Source organism: Carcharhinus amblyrhynchos, chromosome 30 (genome assembly GCF_965287045.1).
Source record: "Carcharhinus amblyrhynchos chromosome 30, sCarAmb.v2.hapA, whole genome shotgun sequence".
NCBI classification, from domain to species: Eukaryota; Metazoa; Chordata; class Chondrichthyes; order Carcharhiniformes; family Carcharhinidae; genus Carcharhinus; species Carcharhinus amblyrhynchos.
The window spans coordinates 6,441,338-6,463,438 of record NC_137353.1 but is presented as its reverse complement, the minus strand read 5'-3'; the positions used below and the strand labels follow the sequence as shown (position 1 = coordinate 6,463,438).

Sequence of the window (22,101 nt, the reverse complement as noted above, 5' to 3'; positions counted from 1 at the left end):
CAGTAAATCACGCTGTTGTGTTTGTTTGCAAGAAGTGGTAATAAAGGATGAAGAGTTGTTACACTGTAATAAGTAACAGACTTTCCTGAAATAAAGTGTTGGTTAGTTGCTTATTTTAAGAAAATGGTACATTTCAATCAGCGAGGGTTCAAAATGCAGTTCCAGAAAGCATTCCGAGTGATTTAATTTGCTTCAAGCTGGTGGTGTCTTGTTGATTTTAGGGTCTTACCATCATGTTTACAGAATTTACTTGGGGACTTTCCATTCTAAATGTTGACATACAGAATGTGACAGCAGATATTTATGGCTTGGAGACAGGAAGTGTGTAGACACAAGATAGTTTGCAGATAGATAAATAGGCATTCAGTGAGCAGCCTAGGTAATCGAAAGGAAGGAGAAAGATTGGCAGGGGATTTACCTTGTCTCATTTTAACAATCCCTGGCGGTGAAACAGCAGAGGTTGGATACAGTTATGACTGTGACATCAAAGTTAACCTAGTTTGAAACACTGGCAACCTAACGTGTGTCTCTAATTGGTTCTTTTTGGGGCGGGGGAGGCGATCAAAGAATCATAAAGCGGTTCCCACTCTGAAGAAGGTCGTTCAGCCCACCAAACCTGTGCTGGCTCTCCGCAGAAGTTAATTTAGTTCATCCCTCTCTGTTACCCTTTCCCTGTCACCCTGCAAATTTCATTTTGTTCTCTGTACGTGTCCAGTTCCCTTTAGAGAGTCACAACTGAATCCGCGTCCACTATGTTTGCTTTAAAAAAAAAACTCCCCAAGTCGCCTCGTGTCAATCATTTGAAAATCTGAGTCCTCTGGTTCTCAACCCTTTTGAAATGGAAACATTGGTGTATGTTCCGTGCTGGCGTGTGTATGTTCCGTGCTGGCGTGTGTGTATGTTCCTTGCTTGCATGTGGGTGTCACTGGTAGGGTCAGCAGTTATTGTCCACTCCGCGCTGTCCAGGGGAAATTATGATACAAGTGACTGCTTTTCTCAGGCAGCGCGGGCTGGAGCATGTCGCTGCAGGGCTGGGAGTTACAGACAAGCCACACAGTCAGGCTCCAATCCAAAAAAAAAGGCATAATCTATATCAAATCTTCCACAACTTTAGAATCTTCTGAAGCTCTTTGCAGCCAATGAGGCAATCTCTGAAATGTTGCATCTGTTGTAATGTAGGAAATGTGGCATCTGATTCTTCCTGTGTACTCTACCCAGACCTCTTGTGTTTTGAACACCTCGATTAAATTTCCCCTTGACTTTCTCTTCTCTTACGGATCAGCAGTGACCCTATTGAATGGCAGAACAGGCTTGAGGAGCCAAACCGCCTATTCCTGTTGCTATTTCTTATGGTCTTAAGCAGAACAATCTCCAAATCTCTGATTTATCCACATTACCAAAGTCTTTGGAACCATTCAAGATTCTATCGTCTTCTCTCATTGAGACTTTTTTGAACCTGTTTAATATTTTCGTCTGCAAGTAGTGTAACTATATCCAAAAATAAAGACTTTGCCAAATGGATATGGAGTCATAGAGGTTTACTGCTTGGAAACAAGTTGGCCCAACTTGCCCATGCTGCCCAGTTTTTAACCACTAAGCCAGTCCCAATTGCCCGCATTTGGTCCATATCCATCTATATTCATCTTACCCATCTAACTGTCTATATGCTTTTTAAAAGACAAAATTATATGGATAAAAAAGACTTTGATGTGACAAGTTGGGGAGAAATTTGATCAGATTGATGATTAAATGGCTAGATTCTGGTAAGATTTCATCTACAGGACAGAACTTGGATATTTCAGACAGGAATCTGTCATTGTGAGGGACAATGCAGCAATGGAAATGAAAGGTTTTGAGAAACTTTCAATAAGAAAGGATTTTTATATACATGCGCACACTAGTGGAGATGTGAAATAGACAATTAGTCAAATTAGCTCATGTCTATTTAATCAAAGAACCCCTACAGCGCAGGATGAGGCCATTTGGCCCATTGAGTCTGTGCAGACTCCTATTCAGGTTTGTCCAGTAACTGGACATATTTACCCCACTAATTCCCCCTAACCTGACTTGGTCATTGAAACCAGAGGGTAGTGGTGGAAGGGTGGTCTGTTCAGAATGGAGATGTGTGGCTAGTGGGGTACAGGGATCAGTGTTAGGGCCTATAAGACTGTAAGACAGAGAGCACAGGTTCAAGGTGAGAGGAGGAAAGTTTAAAGGAGATGTGAGGGGGACGTTTTTCCACGCGGAAAGAGTGGTGGGTGCCTGGAACGTGCTGCCAGAGGAGGTGGTGGAAGGAGGCACATCAGCAATATTTAAGAGGCATCTGGATGGGTACGTGAATAAGGAGGGAATAGGGGGATGCAGACCGAGTAAGGACAGAAGGGTTTTTTTTAGTTTAGTTAGGGCATCATGATTGGCACGGGCTTGGAGAGCCAGTTCCCGTGCTGCACTTCTCTTTGTCCTTAGTTCTATATGTCTTGGGACACCTAAGGGACAATTTAGCATGGCCAATCCACCTGACCGGTACACCTTTGGACTGTGGGAGGAAACCGGAGCACCCGGAGGAAACCCACGCAGACATGGGGAGAATGTGCAAACTCCACACAGACAGCGTGGAGGCTGGAATTGAACCCAGGTCCCTGCTGCTGTGCTAACCACTGGACTACTGTACTGCCCCATTTAAGCTTTGAAACGTGGGGTAGGATAGTTGAGAATTTGTGGAATATAAGGATAATACAAATGTGGAACTGCAACAGTGTGAATTCTCTGCTCAGATTAGTAGCTAGAATCTGGTTTCATCACCAATGGAGAGAAAGGGAGTCCTTTAAACCCTGGTCCCTTCAGGAATTGAAATGGACTCCCGAGAGTCTGTGTTAGGACCATTCGCTTGGGTGGATGGGAAAATTGGCTGTCCTTGTCCTGTATTCCATTCTCAATGTCTGGACTAGTTAGAATGAGGAGGGAGAGAGCCAGGAACCACATTTCATTAATTGACAAGGTGTAAATCTAAATGATGAAGGATACTGACATTTCTCAGGCTAGAAAATAGAGAAGCAAACACATTCACCCAATCAGACGATTCCACTGGGTGATTTCCATTGATTGGTTGGTGGTGTTACTATCAAGTATTCTGATGTGGCGAGCTGAACCACAACACTGGCCTATCCAGGAGGTTATGTTTTTAATGGATATCTCATACCGCTACACCACAATCTCCCACACGGAGACCTAAATGACTAAGCACGGCTGTTTTCTTTAAATCTGCTGGTAGCAGCTCTTGGTCAGGTGGGGATCTGAAGATATGTGTTTAGACATGCACTCTGTATCTAAATATACCAACTCCCCTGTGGCACAGGCAAGGAACTGGCCCACTCCTAGCTGGACGGGTGCGTGACGGCAATCTAGTGGAGGCACCTCTTGCAGACTCTCTGTCCCTCTGCAGCGGCTGAGAGCGGGCTTGAAGTTGTGTCTCTCCAACCCACAGTGCTGAAGTGAACAACTCCAGGTTTCCATCCTTGATCCAACTGCCCTCCTTTCATAGCTCTTGACTGTTTCCGCTAGTAGGAGAGACTAGGATGTGAGGGCACAGCCTCAGAACAAAGAATAAAGCCTTGACAACCAAGATGTGGAGGAATTTCTTCAGTCAGAGAGTGGGGAATCTGTGGAACTCATTGCCACATAAGGATGTAGAGGCCAGTTCACTGCGTGTATCTAACTCAGTGATAGAATCATAGAATCCCTACAGTGCAGGAGGAGGCCATTTGGCCCATCAAGTCTGTACCTACCACAATCCCACCCAGGCCACAACCCCTTAATCCCATGTATTTATCCTGCTAACTCCCCTGACACTATGGGGCAATTTAGCATGGCCAATCAACCTAACCCACACATCTTTGGACTAGATGAGGCCTGTACTCCCTAGAGTTTCGAAAAATGAGAGGAGATCCAATTGCAACATATTCAATTCTTAAGAGGCTTGACAGGGTAAATGCGGAGAAAAAGTTACCGCTGTCTGAGTAATCTAGAACTAAGGGGTCAGCCATTTCTAGCTGAGATGAAGAGAAATTTCTTCATTCAAAGGGTTGTGAATCTTATGGAATGCTCCACCTCAGAGAGGTGTGGAAACTCAGTCATTGCATTAGCCAAGACATAGCTCTTCCTTCTACTAAGGAAATTAAGGAATGTGAGACCTCAAATAGTTATTTGGTCGTACAGAATTTGAGAATTGCTGAAAAAAGATATATTTGGTTGAAGCTTGTCAACCTGCCTGGTTTGAATGTGAACAAAACTTGGCAGTTAACTGTCAATCATTAGTTAATTGGTGCATTCTTCATAGTGACCAATCAGAATCCATTGCCAACCAATCAGCTGTCTATTGTCATGCAGTAGGAATGTTGTTTGCTTCACACTTGATATTTTTGTGAATTTTCCTGATGAGTCAAAGACAAAAAGCTTCGACAACATGTTTTTTTCAGCAATGCTCAAAATGCAATTGTATTGGAAAGGTGGAGTTGAGGCAGAAAGTCAGCCTTGATCTTATTGAACAATGGAGTGAGTCAATAGGCCAAAGGCCTACTCCGGCTCCTATTTCCTATATCCTTGTATCCTGTCAGATGCTTTGGCTGTCAAGCTATCTTTGGCTTCAATGATTTCTGGGGTTGGCAGGGGTATGTTGAGTTGATCTGAGCTAACCAACCCTTTAATGAGAATTGGGGAGGCGATGGCCTAGTGGTATTATTGCTAGACCATTAATCCAGAAACTCAGCTAATGTTCTGGGGACCCGGGTTCGAATCCCACCACAGCAGATGGTGGAATTTGAATTCAATAAAAAAAAATCTGGAATTAAGAATCTACTGATGAGCATGAAACCGTTGTCAATTGTTGGAAAAACCCAACTGATTCACTAATGTCCTTTAGGGAAGGAAACCTGCGTCTTTATCTAATCTGGCCCACATGTGATTCCAGAGCCACAGCAATATGGTTGACTCTCAACTACCCTCTGTAATGGCCTAGTAAGCCACTCTGTTCAAGGGCAACTAGGGATGGGCAATAAATGGTGGCCCAGCCAGTGACACCCAAACCCCATGAATGACTTTCTTTGGTAGCATTCTCTGTATTTAGGAATTAGATTGATGGTCAGGAATTGTGTTTGATGGTCAGCGCAAGTCTGAAACGTTTGTGTACACATTTCAACAAGTCAGATAAATGAACAAATTTGTGCTGGAGGGGATTTTGAAGGAGGATGGTTGCTGCCTTGACAACACCTAAACAGAAAGACTATAATCTGTATAAGTCATTGCTCTGGTTTCATTGCTCAACTTTAGCCAACTAGATTCTGTAAAGAGGAACCGTCCCTGAGTTAAAGATTGCTTTGCACAAATCTACATTTAATGGCCTTGTGCATATTATTGGATAAGGGGGATTTTACCCCCTATGGACAAACGTTTTGGGTGTTCTTTTAATTGTCACTACTTCAAAGAACAAAGAAAATTACAACACAGGAACAGGCCCTTCAGCCCTCCAAGCCTGCACTGACCATGCTGCCCGACTGAACTAAAACTCCCTACCCTTCCGGGGACCATATCCCTCTATTCCCATCCTATTCACGTATTTGTCCAAATGCCTCTTAAAAATCGTATCTGCTTCCACTACCTCCCCTGGCAGCAAATTCAAGGCACCCACCACCCTCTGTGTAAAAAAAAAACCTGCCTCGTACATCTCCTTTAAACCTTGCCCCTCACACCTCAAACCAATGCCCCCCCCCTCCCGGTAATTGACTCTTCCACCCTGGGAAAAAGTTTCTGACTATCCTTCATTTGCTATTTTCAGTTGAGATCCTTTGATCGAATAGCGAGGTAATTGTAAGTAAAGTTTATTCATCAATCACAAGTAGGCTTACGTTAACACTGCAATGAAGTTACTCAGCTAAGGTTCTGGGGACCTGGGTTCGAATTCCGGGTCCCCAGAAAATCCGGTAATTATTGAAGGTCGGAAAACAGTGGTGGGTTAGTCACACGATCTCTGTTGCACGGGGATGTGTGTTATTTTCCTCGCACCACGGCTCAGTTTACCATTCCATCTGCCTCACTTCCTCAAGGAACTCAAAGCTAAAGAATAGAACATAGAACATAGAACATTACAGCGCAGAACAGGCCCTTCGGCCCACGATGTTGCGCCGACCAGTTACAAAAACAATGACCCACTAGCCTATACCAATCCCTTTTCGTCCATAAACCTATCCAGAGATCTCTTAAACGCCCCCAAACTAGACGCATTTACAACTGCAGCAGGCAGGGCATTCCAATCCCTCACCACCCACTGGGTAAAGAACCTACCCCTGACATCCGTCCTGTAGCTACCCCCCCTTAATTTAAAGCCATAAATAGGGAGAGTTGTTTGAAGCATTTGAGGCCTATAAATCCCCTCTGAATAACGTGCTATATTATTTAATGATTTTTTTTACTGAGCTCCTTGAGGCGTTGGGTTGTGTATTATAAATTACCCATTTGCCATTGGGTTTTTATTGTTCACCATTTTCACATTAGAAACAGAGAAAGTAGACACAGGAGCAGGCCCTTCGAGCCTGGGCCAGCATTTATTTTGAGCATGGCTGGTCATCAGATTCAATATCCTGATTACGTCCCCCCACCCCCATAGAAATCAAGTCAGTGTGGACAAGAATTTAGCTTTCAGAGTTATGCAGGCAACACTCAACTCTATCTACCTGCCCCTCATTACAACCCCCTCTGCTGCCTCTACATTATCAAGGCTACTTATATAGAAACTAGAAGCAGGAGATTTTGGCCTTGGAGGGAGTGCAGAGGAGGTTTACTAGGCTGATACCGGAGTTGAGGGGGTTGAGCTATGAGGAGAGGCTGAATAAACTGGGCTTGTACTCGTTAGAGTTTAGAAGAATGAGGGGAGATCTCATTGAGACGTATAAGATGATGAATGGGATGGATAGGATAGAGGTGGAGAGACGCTTCCCGCTCAGAAAGGACAGTAGGACTAGGGGGCACAGCCTCAAGATAAAAGGGGGGCGGTTTAGAACGGAGTTGAGGAGGAACTTCTTCACTCAAAGGGTGGTGAATCTCTGGAATTCTCTGCCCGTTGAAGTGGTGGAGGCTGCCTCGCTAAATATTTTTAAGACGCGGGTTGATGGGTTTTTGATAAGAGAGGGGATTAAGGGTTATGGGGAGAGGGCGGGAAAGTGGAACTGAGCAGCGACAGATCAGCCATGATCTTATTGAATGGCGGGGCAGGCTCGAAGGGCTGGATGGCCTACTCCTGCTCCTATTTCTTATGTACATCATTCAGGCCTTCGAGCTTGCTCCGCCATTCACTATCATCATCAAAATCGATATTCTGATTTCCCCCCTTCTCCCCATTTCCTTTGATCCCTTTAGCCCCAAGAGCTATATCTAATTTCTTATTGAAATCAGATGTTTTGGCCTCAACTATGTTTGGTGTTGGTGAATTCTATACACTCACCACCCCCTGGGTGAAGAAATTTCCCCTCACCTCAGTTCTATAAGGTTTACCTCTTATCCTCAAACTGTGACCCCTAGTTCTGGACTGCCCCACCATCGGGAACGTTCTTTCTGAATCTACCCCGTTTAACCCTGTTAGAATTTTATAAGATTCTGTGAGATCCCCTCTCGCTCTTCTAAACTCCGTATTTAATTGTGTTATAGGACGTGGGGAGAGGGTCTAGTGAGTTCTACAAATGGGATGAATACTTCTTAAAAGTATGATCCTTTTGCTGTGCAGACACATGGATTTGGGCCGGCGTCTGTGGGAGTTTGCGCATTCTCCCCGTGCGTGCGTGGGTTTTCTCCGGGTGCTCCGGTTTCCTCCCACACCCCAAAGATGTGCTATTAGGCTGATTGGAGGTAATAAATTGTCCCTAAATTAGTTTCCCTCAATGTAGATTGCCATAAAGCAATAGATAAGGGTCATGGGTGGAGGCGGGGGGGGGGACTGGTAATATTAAAATGGCGGCGCGGGCTCGTTGGGCCAAAGGGCCTGTTTCCCAGGCTGTTTTTTTTTTGGTTCTTTTAACGGGCTCTGACCTCATTATAGAATATTCCCGTGTTGGTGTTTTCTCTAGGGTCGGTTACCTTTAGTTGCATGGCTCCTTACAGAGACAGACAGACTTTGGTTCAGAGGCTGCTGCAATTGTCCTGCAGCCCACGGGAGGCTGCTTGAGGAACATCCTGATATTGCTGCCATTGATTGCCACACAACTTGGCCTGTTTCCAAGCTGATAGCGAGCAGTCTGCATCTCTCTGCCATGCCCGCCAGTGTTCACAGACTGATTGGACGGGGACCTCATTGAGAAGGCTGGTTTGAATGGACTCAGTTGCTGGACACAGTGTACGAGGGTCCTCTGCCTAATCGTATCAGTGTACCTTCTAATCGGGCAAAACATCTGTCTCCTCGCAGGCCACATGGCGCAACCTTCAACAGCAACAGTTAAAATGACAATGTGGGCCCGACTAGATTAGTGTGTTCTTTCACTTTTTTTTTATTGTTTGTTCACGGGATGTAGGCATTGGTGGCTGGGCCAGCACTTACTGCCCTTTCCTGAGGGCATTTTAAGAGTCAACCACATTACTCTGGAGTCGCATGTAGCCACGACGTGGAGACGCCGGTGTTGGACTGGGGTAAGCACAGTAAGAAGTCTCACAACACCAGGTTAAAGCCCAACAGGTTTATTTGGTAGCACAAGCCGCAAGCTTTCGGAGCCCTGCCCCTTCATCAGCTGAGTGGGATTTCTGCTCACAAACAGGGCATATAAAGACACAAACCCAATTTACAAAATAATGGTTGGAATGCGAGTCTTTATAGGTAATTAAGTCTAGAGACAGTGTGAGTGGAGAGAGGGTCAAGGCTGCTCTCATAGAAACGACAAGCAGGAATAGGCCATTCAGCCCTTCGAGCCTGCTTCACCATTCATTACGATCATGGCTGATCATCAAAATCGATATCCTGGTTCTCCAACCCCCCCCCCCCCCACCCCATAATCCTTTGATCCCTTTAGCCCCAAGAGCTATAGCTATGACAGTGTTAAAGAGATGTGTATTGGGTCCAGCCAGGACAGTTGGTGAGATTTTGCAAGCCCAGGCAAGTCGTGGGGGTTACAGATAGTGTGACATGAGCACAAGATCCTGGTTGTAGGCCAAACCAGATAAGGACAGCAGTTTTCCTTCCCTAAAGGGCATGAGTGACCCAGCTGGGTTTTTCAGACAATGGTCACCGTTGGACTTTTTAATTTTAGATTTTTATTGAACTCAAATCTCTGGAGCTTTTCAAAGCAGTAAGGTTTGTTTGGCTGTTCAAAGCTTGAGTATTGCTGAATCGGGGTGGGGGGGGGGTGATTTTAGTTGTGATTGTTTAAAATTTGGTGCTCTTGCATTTGTCCTGATGAATGACAAGCTGAAAACTTTGACAACAGGGTCTCCCTTGTGGGACAGCCCGGGGAAGTCCACATTCTATGCTACAAGCAGCAAAATGATTGATTTCTCTGGAGAGAGAGTGCGTGTGCTTGTGTATGTGGGCAGCATTTTGATGGTGCAAAGTCAACATGTGGTTTGAAGTTTATAATGAAACCATTTACAAATGATCACAATGGAACAAGGGGGAGAAAGATGTTTGCTGGGATGCATGGCAGTCTGAAACCAGTCATGTTGTTTCAAACGGGGAGCGTGTCCTGGTTTGGCTTGTAACATTCAGTAGTCACTTGGTGCGTTCGCATTTGGCAGTGGTCACCGTGGAGTTGGGGGGGATGTTGTGCTAGTGTGGGGCTGGTAACATAATGCCACAGTGGTTAGCACTGCTGCCTCACAACGTCGGAGACACAGGTTCGATTCCCACTTGGGGGTCACTATCTGGGTGGAGTCTGCACGTTCTCCCCGTGTCTTTCCTCCGGATGCTCCAGTTTCCTCCCACAGTCCGAAAGACGCGCTGGTTAGGTGCATTGGCCATGCTAGATTCTCCTTTAGTGTCCCTGAATAGGCGCCGGAGTGTGGCGACTAGGGGATTTCCACAGTAACTTCGCTGTATGGAAGCCTACTTTGTGACAATAATAAATAAACGTAAAATGCCAGAGTTCCACAGATGGCCAGTCTATACTTTCATCTTAACTGATTAGAATCAGTTGAAATAGAAAGTGAAGATCTTGGAGCTCGAATATCTTAATTAAAATGTGTTGGCAGAATAACCTCATGCTGTGATTAGTGAACTTTATGGGTTCTACCTGGCGTTAAAAATTTTGTTTCATCGTGCACTGAAGTTTGTTTTTGGTGTCTGTGCTTAGGGAGGTGCTAGCTCATGCTGGGAAATGGGGCTTCCAACAGCTACTTGGTAATCCCTATCAACCTACCCCAGATTCACTGAAAAGGCACACCCTCGAAGCCATCCTAATACAGTCAATGTTTTAACCTCACCAGTGTACAATGGCGCAGTGGTTAGCACTGCCTCCTCACAGCGCCAGGGATGCAGGTTCAGTTTCCGGCTCGGGTCACTGTCTGTGCAGAGTCCGCACATTCTCCCCGTCTCTGCATGGGTTTCCCCCGGTACTCCGATTTCTTCCCACAGCCCAAAAGACGTGCTGGTTAGCTGCATTGGCCATGTTAAATTCTCCCCCGTTGTACCCAGATAGGCGCCAGAGTGTGACGACTAGGGGATTTTCACAGTGACTTCATTGCAGTGTTAATGTAAGCCTACTTGTGACACTAATAAATAAATTTACACTTAAATACTTCTTGCCACTCCGCTGTGGAGATTTTCTTTCCCTCCTCAGTTTTCCCTCTCTAATGGCTGTCTCTGCAACAGATTATGAAACCCTGTATCCTGTGAACACTGGCAAAGTGGGGCCTGAGCCAGTTTCCCAAAGGACACTCCCAGAAAGGGAGGTTATTTCCAGGCGAGGGTTTGAACTTGGGGTCCATCTATGGGGAAATGCTGTTGGGTTCATGTTTTCAGGACCATGGGAAAAGTTTAATTGTTGTTGCAGAGGGCTGGCATGGGTGAACGATGGGCTGAATAGCCCCCTCCTGCGCTGTAACCATTCTATGATTCAGAAGCCTGGGAAAATGGCCACTCCGTGGGATTTTTCTCAGAATGGTCAACAGATCAGCAAAAGATGGGATCGTCATCCGGTTCAGAATTCCGGGCAGGCTTTCAGCCGGAAGGCCAAATGGTGGTCTTCTAGTTTGAGAGGAGCAACAGCAGCAGACTAACTACTAGAACTACAGAATAGAAGGAGGCCACTCGGCCCATCGAGTCTGCACCGACCACAATCCCACCCAGGCCAATGTGTTTACACCAGCTAATCCCCCGACACTAAGGGGCCATGTGGTACGACCAATCCGCCTAAACCACACATCCAATAGGGAATAAACTTCTTCACCCAAAGAATGGTGCAGCTGTCTATCACAGGGTGTGGCTGGCATGAATAGTACAGCTGGGTTTCAGGGGAAACTTGTCAAGGGAAAGAGAGAGAGATGGGGATGGATAAAGTCAGACGAGGAAAGATGGGAGTTGGCTTATGAAGGCCAGCAGCGTGGCCAAATGTTGTCTTTCTGTGCTGTAAATCCTGACAACTGTGAGATGAGGAGGAGGTTCTCACTGAGCAGGTGTATTTGATAGCATTGTTAAAACCCATGTACGTGAACCTAGCTGTTTAGAATTCCAGTAGAGAGTGCGGTTTGGCTAAACGGATTCACTTTAACGGAGCAGGAGATGGTGTTCGTGTAATCAGATTGCCGGAGATTTGTCTATTCACAGCACATCAAATTCAGGAGCTGGAGTGTGGAACCAACAGATTTGGATCGAGTTCCCTTGATATTGGAGCTTCAGATGCCAACATTCCCTTTTTAAAATGCTTCATATCTGTAACAGTTGGAAATCAAAGAAAACATGGCCCAGATGTTAATAATTTAATGGTTGCCTGTTTAGTGCACTTCTAATGACACCAGTGTCATTGGAGGCTGCCAGAGATCATAAACTTCCATCCTCGGACTGTCTCAGCAACTCCGGAAGTTCCTAATTCATGGCTGTCTTTACTGCTATGAATCTATCCAAATCCCAGTGGTGGGGGGGGGAGCCCAGAACAAGGGGGTCACAGTTTGAGGATAAACCTTTTAGGACTGAGGTGAGGAGAAATTTCTTCACCCAGAGGGATGGAATTCACTCCAACAGAGTATAGTTGAGGCCAAAATGTGGTGTGATTTCAAGAAGGAATTACATATCGCTCTTGGGGCTAAAGGGATATGGGGGGAATCAGGGTACTGAATTTGATGGTCAGTCATGATCAAAATGTGTCCAATTCTGGTCACCACACGACCAGAAGGATGTGGTGGCTTTGGAGAAAGTACAGAAAAGGTTTACCAGGATGTTGCCCTGGTATGGAGGGTATTAGCCATGAAGAGAGAGATTGAATAAACTGAGATTGTTCTCCCTGGAACGACAGAAGGCAGAGGGGTGACCTGATAGAAGTTTATAAAATTATGAGGGGCGTAGTTAAGGTGAAGCTTCTTCCCCAGGGCAGAAATGACAGTTACAAGGGGGCAAAGTTCAAGATAAGGGGGGAAAGGTTCAGTGGAGGTGCGCGGGGAGAGTTTTTTTACACAGAGGATCTGGAATGCACTGCCAAGTGAGGTGGTGGAGACAGACACATTAGCCACGTTTAAGACTTACCTGGATAGACATAAGAGCAGGCGGGGAATAGAGGGGTACAGGCGGTTGGTCTAGATAAGAAAACGTGATTGACACAGGCTTGGTGGGCCGAAGGGCCTGTTCCTGTGCTGTATTGTTTTTTGTTCTTTGAATAACAGAGCCGGCTCACAGGGCCAAATGGCCTACTCCTGCTTCTGTTTTCTTTGTTTCTACACATTATGTCATTCTTAGCAAGATTATGCAAGTTGACATTCCCATTACCAATAAGATTGTGGATGGCAGTGTGGAGAAAGTCCAGGTTCAATGATTGCAATAACCTGCTGTTACTCTGCAGCTTTCTGTCTACTTGGTGTAGAATCTTATACAGGTAGTTAATGTTCTGTGCTTGGAAATCACATGAGCAAGTTACATAAGACATTCAGGCGCAGTGGTTAGCGCTGTTGCCTCACAGGGCCAAGGACTCGGTTCAATTCCTGGCTTGGGTCACTGTCTGTGCAGAGTCTGCATGTTCTCCCTGTGTCTGTGTGGGTTTCCTCTGGGTGCTCCGGTTTCCTCCCACAGTCTGAAAGACGTGCTGGTTAGGTGGATTGGCCGTGCTAAATTCTCCCTCAGTGTACCCAATCAGGCGCTGGAGTGTGGCGACTAGGGGATTTTCACAGTTACTTCATTGCAGTGTGAATGTAAGCCTACTTGTGACACTAATAAATAAATTTTAAACTTTAAAACAATGAGATAATCCATTCAAGTTCAGCTTGATTACAAACTTGTGAATTGTGACCTCCATACATGCACCTTCCAATCTGAGGCAAAATCTTACAGCGTCAAGTGCAAATCTTGCATTTCTGTAGCACCTTTAACATTGTAAAACATCCCAAGGCATTTCACAGTGGAACAACATTCACCACTGAACCTTGTGAGGCAATATTTGCCATGATGTGGAGATGCCGGCGTTGGACTGGGGTAAGCACCTGAACTATTAGGACAGGTGACCAAAAGCTGGGTCAGATCTTTACGGAGCAGGGGGAGGTCGGGGGTTGACCAGGTTTGAGGAGGGAATTCCAGGGACCAGAGCCTTAGCAACTGAAGGCTTGACTACCAAAGTAGGAAAATTTTCCAACTGAGAATTTGTACCAGTCCAGAATTGGAGGAGCACAAAAGATGTGCAGGTTAGGTGGATTGGCCATGGTAAATTGCCCCCCTTAGTGTTGAAGATGTGCAGGTTGGGGGGGGGGATTAGCGGGGTAAATGAACGGTGTTACAGGGATAGGGCAGGGGGATGGGTGTGGGAGAGATTTCTCCTCCATTTTTAATGTCTCCACTACTTTGTATTTTTTAACACTGGCCTCTATGAAGTGGATGGTTGTTATTGGGTGTGTGGGTATAATCTTGTCCATTATAAACAATAGGGATCGATCCGGGTGAAGTCCCGTTTCTCAAATCCCCCGACTGAGTTTAATCTATGGGTGGCGCGGTGGTTAGCACTGCTGCCTCACAGCGCCAGGGACTCGGGTTCATTTCGCGCTTTGGGTGACCGTCTGTGTGGAGTTTGCACTTTCTCCCCGCATCTGCGTGAGTTTCCTCTGGGTGCTCCAGTTTCCTCCCACAGTCCAAAGATGTGCAGCTTAGATGGATTGGCCATGATATATTTCCCCTTTAGTGTCCCAAGCTGTGTAAATTAGGGGGGAGGAGGGGTATTAGCAGGATAAATATATGGGGTTAAGGGCCTGAGTACAATGCTTTGTTGGAGAGTTAGTGCAGACCCAAAGAACCAAGAAAATTACAGCGCAGGAAAAGGCCCTTCAGCCCTCAAAGCCTGCACCGATCGTGCTGCCCATCTGAATAAAACCCCCTCCCTTTCTAGGGACCCGTAATCCCTCTATTCCCATCCTATTCATGTATTTGTCAAGATGCTCCTTAAAAGTCACTATCGTATCTGGTTCCATTTACTCCCCCAGCAGCGAGTTCCAGGCACCCACCACCTCTGTGTAAAAAAAAAGCTTGCCTTGTACATCTCCTTTAAACCTTGTCCCTCACACCTTAAACCTGTGCCCCCTAGTAATTGACTCTTCCACCCTGGGAAAAAGCTTCTGACTATCCAATTTTGTCCATTGCCTCTCTTAATCTTGTAGACTTCTATCAGGTCACCCCTCAACCTCTGTCATTTCAGTGAGAACAAACCAAGTTTCTCCAACCTCTCCCCATTGCTGATGCCCTCCCGATGGGCCGAATGGTGATATTTGGATATTTGTTGGGTTGGTGGAGATTACAGAGGGCAAGGTTATGGAGGTTTTTGAAAACCAGGATAAGATTCGCGGCATTACCAGATCAGGAGTTAATACAAGTCAGCGAGGGTGGTGAGTAAATGAGATTTGGTAACAGAACGAGGAGGAAGATTTTGTCAGCTGCTGAAAGTCCAAGTTGGAATCAATATTCGGGGATATCCATTGGCTGTGTTACATCTCCAGAGGCTTGGAGAGTCCAGAAGCTTTTCCATTGATACAAAGGACACCGATACATTAATGAGATGGGAGTTCAGCTATTTAAAAATACAGGTGAAATAGAAGCAGATGACAAGGTCAGTAAGTACAGCTGGTGATTAGCAGAGTGGGCAGGGAGGGATCTTGTGTAACTGGCTACGTTGTTGTGGTGTGAGTTTACTGAATAACGAGCAACTTCTGTCACTTTACCGTAACAAAATATGACAAATTGCGTTGGGGTGTGAGTCAGTTCTCTCCAACGCTACACAGAAGCAAACTCTGGTATCTAAGCAACACAAATCAATTGTTACAGATCAGTTCAAAGTCAAAATCAATCAAACCCGGCAGCTGTTTTGCTTTGCACACGTTACACACACAAACAGACAAGCACACAGATGTATGCACACACATCACGCAGCATTCATCCTTTATTGCTATTGTGAAGCATTTTGCTGATGGAACTGAACTGGACAGGGTTAAGAGAAAAGCATCTCTGACCATGCTTATGAAACAGACATAATTCTAAACGGGCTGTTTAATCTCAGTTAGCTGCAGCTTTGAGGGTAACTCTCGACAGTGACTGAAGCTACAACCTGGTGGTTCCTCAACACAAAATTACCCTTTGCAAGTGTGTGTGCATCTCTGAGCGTGTGCATGTTTGCAAGTGTATGTGTTGTGTTCCTGTAAGTCTGTGTGTATCTCTCTTCCTCTCTCTCTCCTGTCCCTCTGCTTCTCTCAATCTCTGTCCCCCTCGCTCTCTGTGTGATCCTCCCTGGCTCTCTCGGTCTGTCCCTCACTCTCACTCTCCCTCTCTCCCTCTCCCCCTCTCCCTCTCCCTCTCCCTCTCCCTCTCCCTCTCCCTCTCCCTCTCCCTCTCCCTCTCCCTCTCCCTCTCCCTCTCCCTCTCCCTCTCCCTCTCCCTCTCCCTCTCCCTCTCCCTCTCCCTCTCTCTCGCCTTGTCCCTCTCCCTCTCTCTCACTCTCACTCTCGCTCTGTCCCTCTCCCTCTCTATCCCTCTCCCTCTCACTGTGTCTATCTGCTCAAGTGTTTCTGTGCATCTACAAATGTACATGATCGTGTGTGTGCCTGTGTATCTTTGTGTGTGTGCATCTTACCTGTGTGTGTGTGTGTGTGTGTGTGCGCGCACACGCATGTCCTTTGTATGTGCTCACATCTGTGTGAGTGCATGTATGTGTTTGTCTGTGAGTGTGTCTGTGCATGTGTCCATATGTGTATCTGTGTCTGTCTGTGTGTACCTGAGAGTGCGTGCATGTGGGAGTTTGCAAGTGTGTGTGCAGAGCAGTCTTAATTTATCAGAAGAATGTTATCCAACTTGATAGGATAGGAAAATATCCTTCAAACCTCAGTAGGAGTGATTTGAGTTTTCCCCTCCCTCCATCTTAATCTCTGGGTGACTGAGTGGTTAAAATCCTCCAGAATGACCTGGGTCCTGTATGTAAACTGGACATGTTCAGACTCCCTGTCAAAGCTTTGAAAATGGTTTTTCCTCTTTGGGGTTGAGATGACCTATTCCTACTCTGATTTATGCTGTGAGTGTGTTTCACTCTCCCTGCTACAGTGAGCAGTTTGCAGGATTCTCACCCCAACAACGCTGACCCATTCCACCAGGTGGAGTGCAGTTTTGTGAATGGCTCTCTGTGCAGATTTCTCCTCCCTTTTTAATTGTCTCCACTACTAGAGAAATAGAGTTATAGAGGTTTACAGCGTGGAAACAGGCCCTTTGGCTAACTTGTCCATCCCACCCTTTTTTAAAACCCCTAAGCTAACCCCAATTGCCCACATTTGGCCCATAACCCTCTTTACCCATCATACGCTTATAACCATCTAAATGCTTCTTAAAAGACAAAATTGTACCTGCCTCTACTACTACCTCTGGCAGCTTATTCCAGAGACTCACCACCCTCTGTGTGAAAAAATTGCCCCTCTGGGTACTTTTATATCTCTCCTCTCTCACCTTTAAACCGATGCCCTCTAGTTTTAGACTCCCCTACCTTTGGGAAAATATGTTGACTATCTAGATGATCTGTGCCCTTCATTATTTTATAGACCTCTATAAGATCACCCCTCAGCCCCCTGCGCTCCAGAGAAAGAAGTCCCAGTCTGTCCAGCCTCTCCTTGTAACTCAATCCATCAAGTCCCAGTATCATCCTCGTAAATTTTTTCTGCGCTATTTCTAGTTTAATAATATCCTTTCTATGATAGGGTGACCAGAATTGCACACAGAATTCCAAGTGTGGCCTTACCAATGTCTTGTACAACTCCAACAAGACGTCCCAACTCCTGTATTCAATGTTCTGACCAATGAAACCAAGCATTCTGTCCACCTGTGACTCCACTTTCAACGAGTTATGAACATGTACCCCTAGATCTCTTTGTTCTGTAACTCTCCCCAACGCCCTACCATTAACTGAGGAAGTTCTGCCCTGGTTCAGTCTACCAAAATGCATCGCCTCGCATTTGTCTAAAACTCTATCTGCCATTCGTCAGCCCACTGGCCCATTTGATCACGATCTCGTTGCAATTGGAGATAATTTTCTTCACTGTCCACTATGCCACCAATCTTGGTGTCATCTGCAAACTTACTAACCATGCCCCCTATGTACTCATCCAAATCATTAATATAAATGACAAATAACTACTCATCACATTTTGATTTTTTTTAACAATATCGGCTATTTGTGGATGGATGTTGTGTGTATAATCTTGCTCATTATAAACAATAGGGACTGAACCGGGTGAAGCCTTGTTTCTCAAATCCCCTCCCGCCCCCCATCGACTTTAATTGAAGGGTGGCAAGGTGGCACAGTGGTTAACATTGCTGCCTCACAGTGCCAGGGACCATGATTTGATTCCAGTCTTGGGTGACTGTACGGAGTTTGCACATTCACCCTGTGTCTGTGTGGGTTTCCTCCGGGTGCTCTGGTTTCCTCCCACACTCCAAAGATTAGGTTGACTGGCCATGCTAAATTGCCTCTTATTGTCCAAAGATGTGTAGGTTACATGGATTGACCATGTTAAATTACCCCTTAGTGTCCAAAGTTTTACAGATTAGAGGAATTAGCGGAGTACATCTGTGGGGTTATGGGAGTAGGGTCTGGGTACAATGCTCTGTTGGAGAATCGGTGCAAATTCAATGGGCTGTTTAGCCCTTCTGCACTGTAAGGATTGTAAGAATACGAGGAAAAATGAGGTAGATCAGAAGTAATTTGGTTTTCATTAAGTTTAGGATTTGTGGGCAATCAAACTTTTATCTGAATGAAACACTGATTTATTTTGTTTTGCGTCTGGAGGGGTATTTGTTCAGCTGAGCAACCTCCAAACATCAGTTGTCCCCAAACATCTGTTTCTGGTTGAGATGTAGACCACATCTGGAGATCAAAGGCCCACCCATGCAGGTATTCCTGGTGAGTTTCTGCACTGTCTGACCAAGGTGCATTACATTGCATCTTCAATGGAACGAACCTTTGGCCAGAGGCTCGCAACTGGCATCAAAACTCAGGAAAAAGTGGGATTCTGTTAGGTAGATTATATTCGCTGTATCACAAATTGCACAATATCTGTCTAAAGTACTGGGATAATGTAAAGGTACTTGTGAAAAAATTAGAAGGTACATTACTCTGAGTTCTCTGATTCCTGTAAGCATTCGATAGCATGGCATAATAATGCTATTTCCATTTTTCTGCACCATCCGATAGAACCCCTACAGAAGAAGGCCATTTGGCCCATAGAGTCTGCACTAACCACCATCCCACACAGGCCCTATTCCCATAATGCCACATATTTACCCTGCTGACACTAAGGGTCAATTTAGCACGGCCAATACACCTAACCCGCACATTTTTGGATTGAGAGGGGAAACTGGAGCACCCGGAGGAAGCCCTCGCAGACACAGGGAGAACGTCTGTGTGGAGTCTGCACAATGACCCAAGCTGGGAATCGAACCTGGGTCCCTGAGGCAGTTACAATGAAAAGAATATCTGAAATTAAAGTTTCTTCAAACAAATGCAATTGGTCTAAGTGTAAATAGCACTAAAATGATTATTGCAGAATTATTAGCTCTGCTAATGAGCAGTGGAAACAATCCCCCACTACCTTTCCCCTGTGACCCAGAACAGTCTCCCTATCTTTTTTATAGAACTGTACAATCCCATTCTGAATGTTTCCAGTGAATCTGCCTCCCCCACACTCCAGTGCGTTTAGTTTCAATTGAGGTTAAGTGCACACAGAGCATTGATTGGATGGTTACTTGAATACCTGTGAAGTGACACTCTCTGCCACAGGAGGTACAAGCCTGCAATGTTTCATCGAGGTAGAGGCAGGAACCCTCAACATTCAAGAAACATTGAGAAGAGCACTTGGAATGCCATAGTGTGCTAGAGCTGGATGATCGGAGTAGAATGGAGTGCTTGAAGGCTAGTGCTGACACAATGGGCTGAAGGGCCTCTCTCTCTCTGTGCTGTAAAACTGGTCCTTGTTTCTTTCTCCACCAACTGGCTATTGAGAGCATAGCACCTGATGCATTCCCTGTCAGCTTGGTGCAAAGGACTGAGTATCACCATGCTTACTACATGAACAAGACACCCATTGAAAAACTTTACGCTTATGTTTATCAACCTGAAATTTGGTCAAAAGGGTGGCACGGTGGTTAGCACTGCCACCTCACAGTACCAGGGACCTGGCTTTGATTCCCGGCTTGGGTCACTGTCCTGCGTGGAGTTTGCACGTTCTCCTCCATGTCTGTGTGGGACACTCCAGAGATGTGCAGACTAGGTGGATTAGCCGTACCAAATTGCCCCTTAGTGTCCCGGGATGCATAGGTTAGAGAGATTAGTGGAGTAAATATGGGGATAGGATGGGATTGTTGTCAGTGCAGATTTGATGGGCTGAATGGCCTCCTGTAGGGATTCTATGAAGGGTCATTGATCTGTTTTTTTTTTCGTTCACTGTTCAGGCAATTCTAAATGGCAGCATTGCATATTGCCCCTTCCTCCCTGCTGCTTATCAGCCCTTTATAAATAATTCATCAGTTACCAGTCCCGTCTCCTTTCATGTTGTATGTTGCCTGGCTGTGCTATTGACTGTGTGATATTTGATGCCCAGTGTCACGCTGCTACAGACGGGGAAGATACTCTGAGCGATAGTCAGCACCTGCTTGTAAACACATACACAACTCGACAGTGTCAACACTCAGGCTTGTGAAAGTTTCATGAGCTATTGGTTCCTGAACACAAGCTGGGTTAGGTGCTGAACTAAACCATTCTCTGTTGTTTAAGTTTGTTAACTGTTAACGTAACAGCCCACTTAGACATAGGAGCAGAACTAGGCCACTCGGCCCATCGAGTCATAAGAACATAAGAAATAGGAGCAGGAGTAGGCCAACTAGCCCTTCGAGCCTGCCCCGCCATTCAATAAGATCATGGCTGATCTGTCGTGGCTCAGTTCCACATTCCCGCCCTCTCCCCATAACCCTTAATCCCCTCTCTTATCAAAAACCCATCAACCCGCGTCTTAAAAATATTTAGCGAGGCAGCCTCCACCACTTCAACGGGCAGAGAATTCCAGAGATTCACCACCCTTTGAGTGAAGAAGTTCCTCCTCAACTCCGTTCTAAACCGCCCCCCCTTTATCTTGAGGCTGTGCCCCCTAGTCCTACTGTCTTTTTTGAGCGGGAAGAGTCTCTCCACCTCTATCCTATCCATCCCATTCATCACCTTATACGTCTCAATGAGATCTCCCCTCATTCTTCTAAACTCTAACGAGTACAAGCCTAGTTTATTCAGCCTCTCCTCATAGCTCAACCCCCTCAACTCCAGTATCAGCCTAGTAAACCTCCTCTGCACTCCCTCCAAGGCCAAAATATCTTTGCGCAGGTGCGGCGCCCAAAACTGCACACAGTACTCCAGCTGCGGCCTCACCAATGCCCTATACAGCTGCAGCAAGACCTCCCTACTTTTATATTCAATCCCCCTTGCTATGAAGGCCAGCATCCCATTCGCCTTCCTGACCACCTGCTGCACCTGCAGGCTGGGTTTTTGCGACTCATGCACAAGGACCCCGAGGTCCCTCTGCACTGTCGCCTGCTGCAGTTTTTCGCCCCGTAAGTAATAGTCCTTCCTACCATTCTTCCTACCAAAGTGGACCACCTCACACTTGCCAACATTAAATTCCATTTGCCATTTCCTGGCCCATTCGCCCAGCCTATCTAGATCCTTCTGCAGACTCTCCACACCCTCCGCACAATTTGCCGTTCCCCCAATCTTGGCGTCATCAGCAAATTTCGACACCCTACACTCAGTTCCCTCCTCCAGATCATCTATATAAATGGTAAATGAGGCCCCAGCACCGACCCCTGGGGCACTCCACTAGTCACCATCCGCCAATCCAAATAGCACCCGTTGACCCCCACTCTCTGCCTCCTATTTGACAATCAATCATCTATCCACGCTAACACCCTACCCCCAACTCCATGTCCCTCGACCTTCTGCAATAACCTCTTGTGAGGTACTTTGTCAAACGCCTTCTGAAAATCTAGAAAGACCACATCCACCGGCTCTCCTCTATCCACTGCCCTAGACACATCCTCATAGAACTCCAGTAAATTTGTCAGACACGACTTCCCTTTAATGAAACCGTGCTGCGTCTGCTCTATCAAGCAATTCCCTTCAAGATGCCTCGCAATTTCCTCCTTAATGACAGATTCTAACATTTTACCTACCGCAGACGTTAAACTAACCGGCCTATAATTCCCCGCCTTTTGCCTGGCACCCTTCTTAAACAACGGCGTAACATTAGCCGTTTTCCAATCATCCGGCACTTCCCCGGAATCCAGCGACGTCTGGAAAATAACCACCAAGGCATCCACTATCACCTCTGCCATTTCTTTCAGAACCCTCGGATGCATTCCATCCGGTCCTGGGGACT

At 46.0% G+C, this 22,101-nt stretch overlaps 1 protein-coding gene across 4 annotated transcripts in view; it reads left to right on the top strand.

The window, feature by feature from the left end:
- pik3cd (phosphatidylinositol-4,5-bisphosphate 3-kinase, catalytic subunit delta) overlaps positions 1-22,101 on the top strand; it is a 214,945-nt gene that overhangs the window by 63,066 nt on the left and 129,778 nt on the right. For 2 of the 4 annotated variants that reach the window (XM_080215121.1, XM_080215124.1), the window contains exon 4: positions 10,806-10,928. The exons of 1 other annotated variant lie outside the window; for it this stretch is intronic. The gene's annotated coding sequence lies outside the window, so the exon portion shown is untranslated. Of the gene's footprint in view, positions 1-10,805; positions 10,929-15,021; positions 15,037-22,101 lie in introns of those variants that run through there. One more of the 4 variants, XM_080215127.1, reaches the window with a different exon arrangement.